This window comes from Anopheles ziemanni (genome assembly GCF_943734765.1).
Source record: "Anopheles ziemanni chromosome X unlocalized genomic scaffold, idAnoZiCoDA_A2_x.2 X_unloc_29, whole genome shotgun sequence".
NCBI classification, from domain to species: Eukaryota; Metazoa; Arthropoda; class Insecta; order Diptera; family Culicidae; genus Anopheles; species Anopheles ziemanni.
Genome location: NW_026689795.1, coordinates 48315 through 55000, shown reverse-complemented (window position 1 = coordinate 55000; position 6686 = coordinate 48315). Strand labels below are relative to the sequence as shown.

The 6686-nt window shown below is 56.1% G+C and overlaps 1 pseudogene; it reads left to right on the top strand.

Moving 5' to 3' along the window:
- The window catches only part of LOC131292080 (large subunit ribosomal RNA), a 9693-nt pseudogene extending 5685 nt beyond the window's left edge, over nt 1–4008 (top strand).
- Nucleotides 4009–6686: the final 2678 nt, after the last annotated feature.

Here is a 6686-nt window from a genome sequence, read left to right as displayed (position 1 = left end):
CACCATCAGACACTTGTTAGCCCTCCGATCCGTCATTCGGTGGGCCATCGCACGCTGGCCGGCCTCCTTAACGCGTTCAATCGCCTGTATTGTAGACCTGCCCTTTCTGAATCCATACTGAGACGGCGACAGGCGAGGGTGATCTGGGTCTTCCAGGTGTTCATTTAGGCGATCCAAGATCAGCCGCTCCAAGATCTTGCCTGATCCGTCGAGCATCCCAAGAGGCCGAAAGGATGACGGATCGCCCTGAGGTCTTCCGAACTTGGGTAGCAAAGCAAGTCGTTGTCGCTTCCAGTCAGCGGGAAAGGTGCATTGATCGAAGCACTCCTGGAACACGCGGCGGAACGTCTCCGTGTGCTCGCGAACAGCGACCCTCAGTGCCGCATTGATGATGCCATCGGGTCCCGGGGCCTTAGTGGGCACCATCCGCGCCGCGATCGCCAAGAGCTCCTCATCCGACACCTCCCTCACTGGCTCCTGCGTTGTCTGCCCCCAATCGACCAGATCCGGTGCAGGCCACTCAAAAGTGCCATGATCCGGGAAGAGTTCCGACACGACGTGCTGTAGAATCGCAGGATCTCGCTCCGGGGGGACGCGGCTACCCTTAAGGCGTGACGTTACTACCTTGTAGGCAGTGCCGAAGACGTTGTCCTCAGCTTCCGCAATCATCTCATCAAAGCTACGGTCCTTGCTTGCCTTGATGGCACGGGCGAGTTCCTTCTTACAGCTCCTGTGCCGTTCTCTGGCCAACTCTCGCTGTGCACCGGTTCCGGCGGTCAAAATCGCATCCTCAGATGACTTGCACTGCTCCCTGAGAAGGCCGATTTCCTGCGTCCACCAGTACATTTCCGGTCTCACCAAAAACTGCGCTGGCGGTGCCCTCTGCATCACCTCATCGCAGGCTCTAGTAAGTCCAGCGGTGAGAGTCGCCGGTGATACAGCCGCTTCGGTAAACCCGGAAGCCTGGAGCGCGATCTGGAAGGCTTCGGGATGGAATTGACGCAACTTCCATCTCGGTCCAATCTGCTCGCGTTGTCGCTGCCGGTCGCGATGCTGGTGCTGTTGTTGCGGTTGCCTCTGCTGGTGTGGTGAAGCGCTGCTGACTGGTGTCGCGGATACGCTGAATCTCACGTATCTGTGGTCACTGTTGGTGAAAGTGTCGAGCACCCGCCAGTCGTTACCGGGTTCAATGGCCGGACTGGCGAAGGACACGTCGACCACACTTTCAGTAGCACTGCCGTTGCCGACGAACGTGGGCACACTGCCGCGGTTCAAGATCGCCAGGTCGAGCTGGTCGACGACCTCGGCGAGATCTTCACCACGCGGCTTCGTCCTCGCGCTGCCCCATCGCACGTGCCAGGCATTGAAGTCGCCCGCCAAGACTACGAGGGGGTGTGCTCTGGCCTCGATATCGATCTCGTCGAGCAGCCGCTGGTAGTCCTCGTCCGTCCATCCCGGTGTTGGTGGGGCGTAGCAAGAGATGAAGGTCACCCCTGCCACCTGGACCGACACCAGTCCTACCCTACTTGCCCAGACTCGCTGTATGGGCAAGGCTCCGGTCGTAATAACAGCTGCCTTCGCTGTCGAGTCCACCGCCCAGTTCCCGTTATTGGGTGGAACACGGTAGATCTCCGACGCCAGCACAATGTCGATCCTTTGCTCCCGTGCGGTCTGGAGCATGAGATCTTGTGCTACCCTGCTGCGCGCCAAGTTGATCTGGAGGATCTTCAACCCAGCGTCACGCCCTCTAACAGTGGTGTTCGAAACTAGCGGGAACATGACGGCTGGCTACTTCCGCTGCAAACCGGTGAACCTGTCTGATGTTGTCCGGAACACGTAAGGCACTTGGGGCCCGAGCTGCACTCCTTGGCCTTGTGCTGCTTCGATCCGCACCGGAAGCAGCACTTGGAGTAGTCAGGGCCGGTGCACTCGCGAGAGCGGTGCCCCTTGCCAAAGCAGCGGTAGCAGAGCTGCTCTCCTGCAGGGACCGATGCGAGCGCCTGCACGACGCAACTCGTGTTCCCTATGGTGACCCGGAGACCGTCGAGAAGCTGGCACTGCCCGCGCGGCAGCTTGATATGGGCTTTCTGCAGCCCGTCGTACCGCCGCCACATCCGAACTGCCTCGCCCGGAACCGTTAGCCCCGCCTGTCGCTTAATCGCCGAAATCAAGTCGTCGACAGTCGCCAGCATGTCGATTCCTGTGATCGCGGCCGTCTGCTTGTCGACAAGGAGGTGGGCCACTCCATCCTCCTTGATGGCTTCGCTGACATCGGCCAGCACACTCTCGCAGTCCGTGTTCGGCTTCAGCCACAGCGACAGCTTCCGCTCCCCTGTGCGGCAAACCCTCGCCACGAACTGATCCACATTGGTCTTGGAACGCACTGCCTTGTATGTGTCGAGGAAGGCCTTGCCCTCGTTGGCCTCGAGGACGATCACCGCAGGCCTCTCCACTTTAGCAGCGCTCTTTCCCGCTTTCTGTGGTGCTGCTCTCTTGTCTCCCTTGGCCACGACTTTAGCAAAGGATGCTGGTTGCGCATGCACCTTGGTTGCCACAGCCGCTGCTTTCTTTACCTTCGGTTTTGGCTTTTCTGGAGCCATGGCCTGGGACAAGACGGCCTCGACCGGGATCTCGGGGACATCAGGCGTGATGACTTCGTTCATGCCCGTCGGTTCGCCCTCTTTTTTCTTGCCGCGCCTTGCCCGGGTCCGCTTTCGTTTGGGAGTGTCGCCAGGTGGATGCTGGCTTTGCCCAACAGCACTGGAGTCGACGACATGTTGTTGTTGCTGCTGCGTAGCTACCGCCAACTCTCCCATCGAGTGGAGTCCACTTTGGAGCAGCATAAGTTCTCTTTCGCTGGCTGCCGCACGCTCACGAAGGCTAATGTTGTCTCGCTTCAGCTCCTGATTTTCACGAGACAACAACTTCAGCTTTGTCTTCAGCTCCGCGTCGCCATCCTTTGCCGTCGCCCGGCCCGTCTCCATCTCGCTAACCTTAGCGAGGAGAGTCTCGACGGTTGCCCGGAGCTCCCTCAACTCGCTGCTGAGGCTTGCGATAGTCGGCTCCTGCTGCGGGACTTCGGCCACCTGCTGGACGACGGTTGAGTTCATCTCGTCCTCTTCGCTCTCCTCGGACAACTCCATATCACTGACTTGCAGGGCCATTCGCTGCAGCACTACCATTGGCCGAGTGGGCGCCGCTGTCGATGGCGCGATACTGCCTCCCTTTCGCGGCCGAGTCAGCGACAGCGCAGCCGATGGTGATGATGATGTCGTTGCTTCGTCCCTGTCGTCCTCCGTCGATGGTGCGGGAGCATCACAGGTGGACCGGAGCCTGGCCGACTTACGCGTCGAAGGCACCCCCGATGCCTGCTCCATTCCCTAGCACAGGGATAACTGGCTTGTGGCCGCCAAGCGTTCATAGCGACGTGGCTTTTTGATCCTTCGATGTCGGCTCTTCCTATCATTGCGAAGCAAAATTCACAAAGCGTAGGATTGTTCACCCTTTCAAGGGAACGTGAGCTAAGTTTAGACCGTCGTGAGACAGGTTAGTTTTACCCTACTGGTGTGCAAGTACTATCTCAATGGAATTCCTGTGCAGTACGAGAGGAACCACAGGTACGGACCAATGGCTCAATACTAGTCCGAGCGGACTTTGGTATGACGCTACGTCCGTCGGATTATGCCTGAACGCCTCTAAGGTCGTAACCGAACCAGGCTGGTAGTATATGTATAGGAGTCGTTAGCTAGATGGCTAATAACATCACGAGACCGGATTGAGTCTTCTATAGACTCTTTCCATTTATTGGAAACCCTCAAACTGAGCCTATCGCGAGTGCGCTCGCCGAAGTACCTGAAGTGGGAAAAGGCGTTGTGCTTGCCGATCTTCCAAGAATAGTTTCGACTCCTAAGACCACCCGAAAACGACGGGTTTGCAGGCTGGGCGCTACGCATTGAAGAGAGATGTACATTTCGATCCTTTCAGGCGACCCATGCTTGGTGGTTGTGTGCGGTGTGCTCCCCCCGGGGGGCACATGCGGCATACCGTGTGTGGACTAGTTGGACCCACCCTTGCGGTGGACCGACCGGTCAGTGGTGTTTGCGGGTTAACACATGCGAGCGTTGCGGCCCAGAGGCCTTACCGCCTTTCACTGCGGGTTCGTCAAGAACTTGGAGATGGTCGCAACGCATCGGGTCCTCCCGGGGTACTTGGTGTTTGGATGCTGGCTTGGTGATTAAACACTTGATATTCCATCTTCGGATGAATTTCGGGTGTCACCTGTTGCCTAAGACCACTTGCATGTTTAGCTCGCCGTGGGGTAGCAAGCGTTGTGATCTAATGGCCTTACCGGGCAAACACTTTCGGTTCGTCAAGGACTTGGAGTGCCGGGACGGGTTGGCGGATCCATCACTCTGAGTATGCCGGGTTGATACTTGGGGTTGGTTTGGTTTTGGTGACCCAATACTAGATGTACCATCTCGGTGGTATGTCAGTATCACCTATACTCCAGACCACTTGCATGGTTAGCAAGCGTTGTGATCTAATGGCCCAACCGGGCAAACACTTTGGGTTCGCAAGGACTTAGAGTGCCGGGACGGGTTGGCGGATCCAACACTCTGGGTACCTCCGGGTACTTGGGGTTGGTTGAGGACTTGGTGAACAAACACTTGATATACACTCTCCGGATGTACTTCGGGTGTCACCTGTTGTCCGAGACCACTTGCATGGTTAGCAAGCGTTGTGATTCAATGGCCCTACCGGGCAAACACTTTGGGTTCGCAAGGACTTGGAGTGCCGGGACGGGTTGGCGGATCCAACACTCTGGGTACCTCCGGGTACTTGGGGTTGGTTGAGGACTTGGTGAACAAACACTTGTTGTACACTCTCCGGATGTACTTCGGGTGTCACCTGTTGTCCGAGGCCACTTGCATGGTAGCAAGCGTTGTGATACAATGGCCCTACCGGGCAAACACTTTGGGTTCGCAAGGACTTGGAGTGCCGGGACGGGTTTGCGGATCCAACACTCTGGGTACCTCCGGGTACTTGGGGTTGGTTGAGGACTTGGTGAACAAACACTTGATATACACTCTTCGGATGTACTTCGGGTATCGCCTGTTGTCCGAGACCACTTGCATGGTTAGCAAGCGTTGTGGTCTAATGGCCCTACCGGGCAAACACTTTGGGTTCGCGAGGACTTAGAGTGCTGGTAGTGGTTGGCGGACCCAACACTCTGGGTACCTCCGGGTACTTGGGGTTGGTTGAGGACTTGGTGAACAAACACTTGTTGTACACTCTCCGGATGTACTTCGGGTGTCACCTGTTGTCCGAGACCACTTGCATGGTTAGCAAGCGTTGTGGTCTAATGGCCCTACCGGGCAAACACTTTATGTTCGCGAGGACTTGGAGTGCTGGTAGTGGTTGGCGGACCCAACACTCTGGGTACCTCCGGGTACTTGGGGTTGGTTGAGAACTTGGTGAAGATACCCCTGTCACCTTGTTCGAGGCCACTTGCATGGTAGCAAGCGTTGTGATACAATGGCCCTACCGGGCAAACACTTTGGGTTCGCAAGGACTTGGAGTGCTGGTAGTGGTTGGCGGATCCAACACTCTGGGTACCTCCGGGTACTTGGGGTTGGTTGAGGACTTGGTGAACAAACACTTGATATACACTCTTCGGATGTACTTCGGGTGTCACCTGTTGTCCGAGGCCACTTGCATGGTCAACGGTTGAGGTGGTAATGGCGGGTCGGTGCTGTAGGGTGCCGGCCTGTTGGCTGCCTTGGCCGGGTTGGTTGGTTAACACTTGATTGAGCTTGCACCCGAGGGTAATGGCACTTGAAGGTGGGTACCGGCCGGCTGACCTGGTGTGATGGTTGGTTGGTGAACACTTGGCGGTACTTGCACTTGGCTGTGCTTGGACTTGAAGGTGGGATCCGGCTGGCCTAGGCCATTGGTGGTTGGTTGGTGGGTTAGCCCTTAGCTGGGCTGGCTGGCTGGCTGGCCATCGGTGGTGTGGTGTGGTGTGTGGAGTCGAGCATCGTGCGCCGTTGCCTTCTTCGGAGTGTTGTGGGTACGCAAGTGCTTGCAGTGCAAAGAGGTTGGTGATGGAGTGACATTGCCTTCACCATGGAGTTGCGGGTACTTAGGTACTTGCAAGGAGATGGTGGTATGGTGGTGTTGCGTGTGTGGTGTTCGATTAGAAAGATATAATTTCTAAGTCCGGATTAGTGCTGTCAGTGGGGCCCCCGCTAACAGGTCCTGCACGGCCACCGTGGGGCTTGACTTGGCGCTATTCCGGACTTGGGGCGATCACGATGTCCCCGTGCGGGACTTAGAAGATGGAAGAACACAAGTACCCTTATCCCATGACTTGTGAGCGATTGGCATACGATACCACATGAAGAGAAAAATTGGCTAAGTCCCGGATCCATATTATATGAACAGAATAATCGGCTAAGTCCCGGATCCATATTATATGAAGAGAAATATCGGCTAAGTCCAGGATCCATATTATATGAAACGAAAAATCGGCTAAGTCCAGGATCCATATATAATAACCTAATAATCGGCTAAGTCCCGGATCCATATTATATGAAGAGAAAAATCGGCTAAGTCCAGGATCCATATATAATAACCTAATAATCGGCTAAGTCCAGGATCCATATATAATAACCTAATAACAGGCT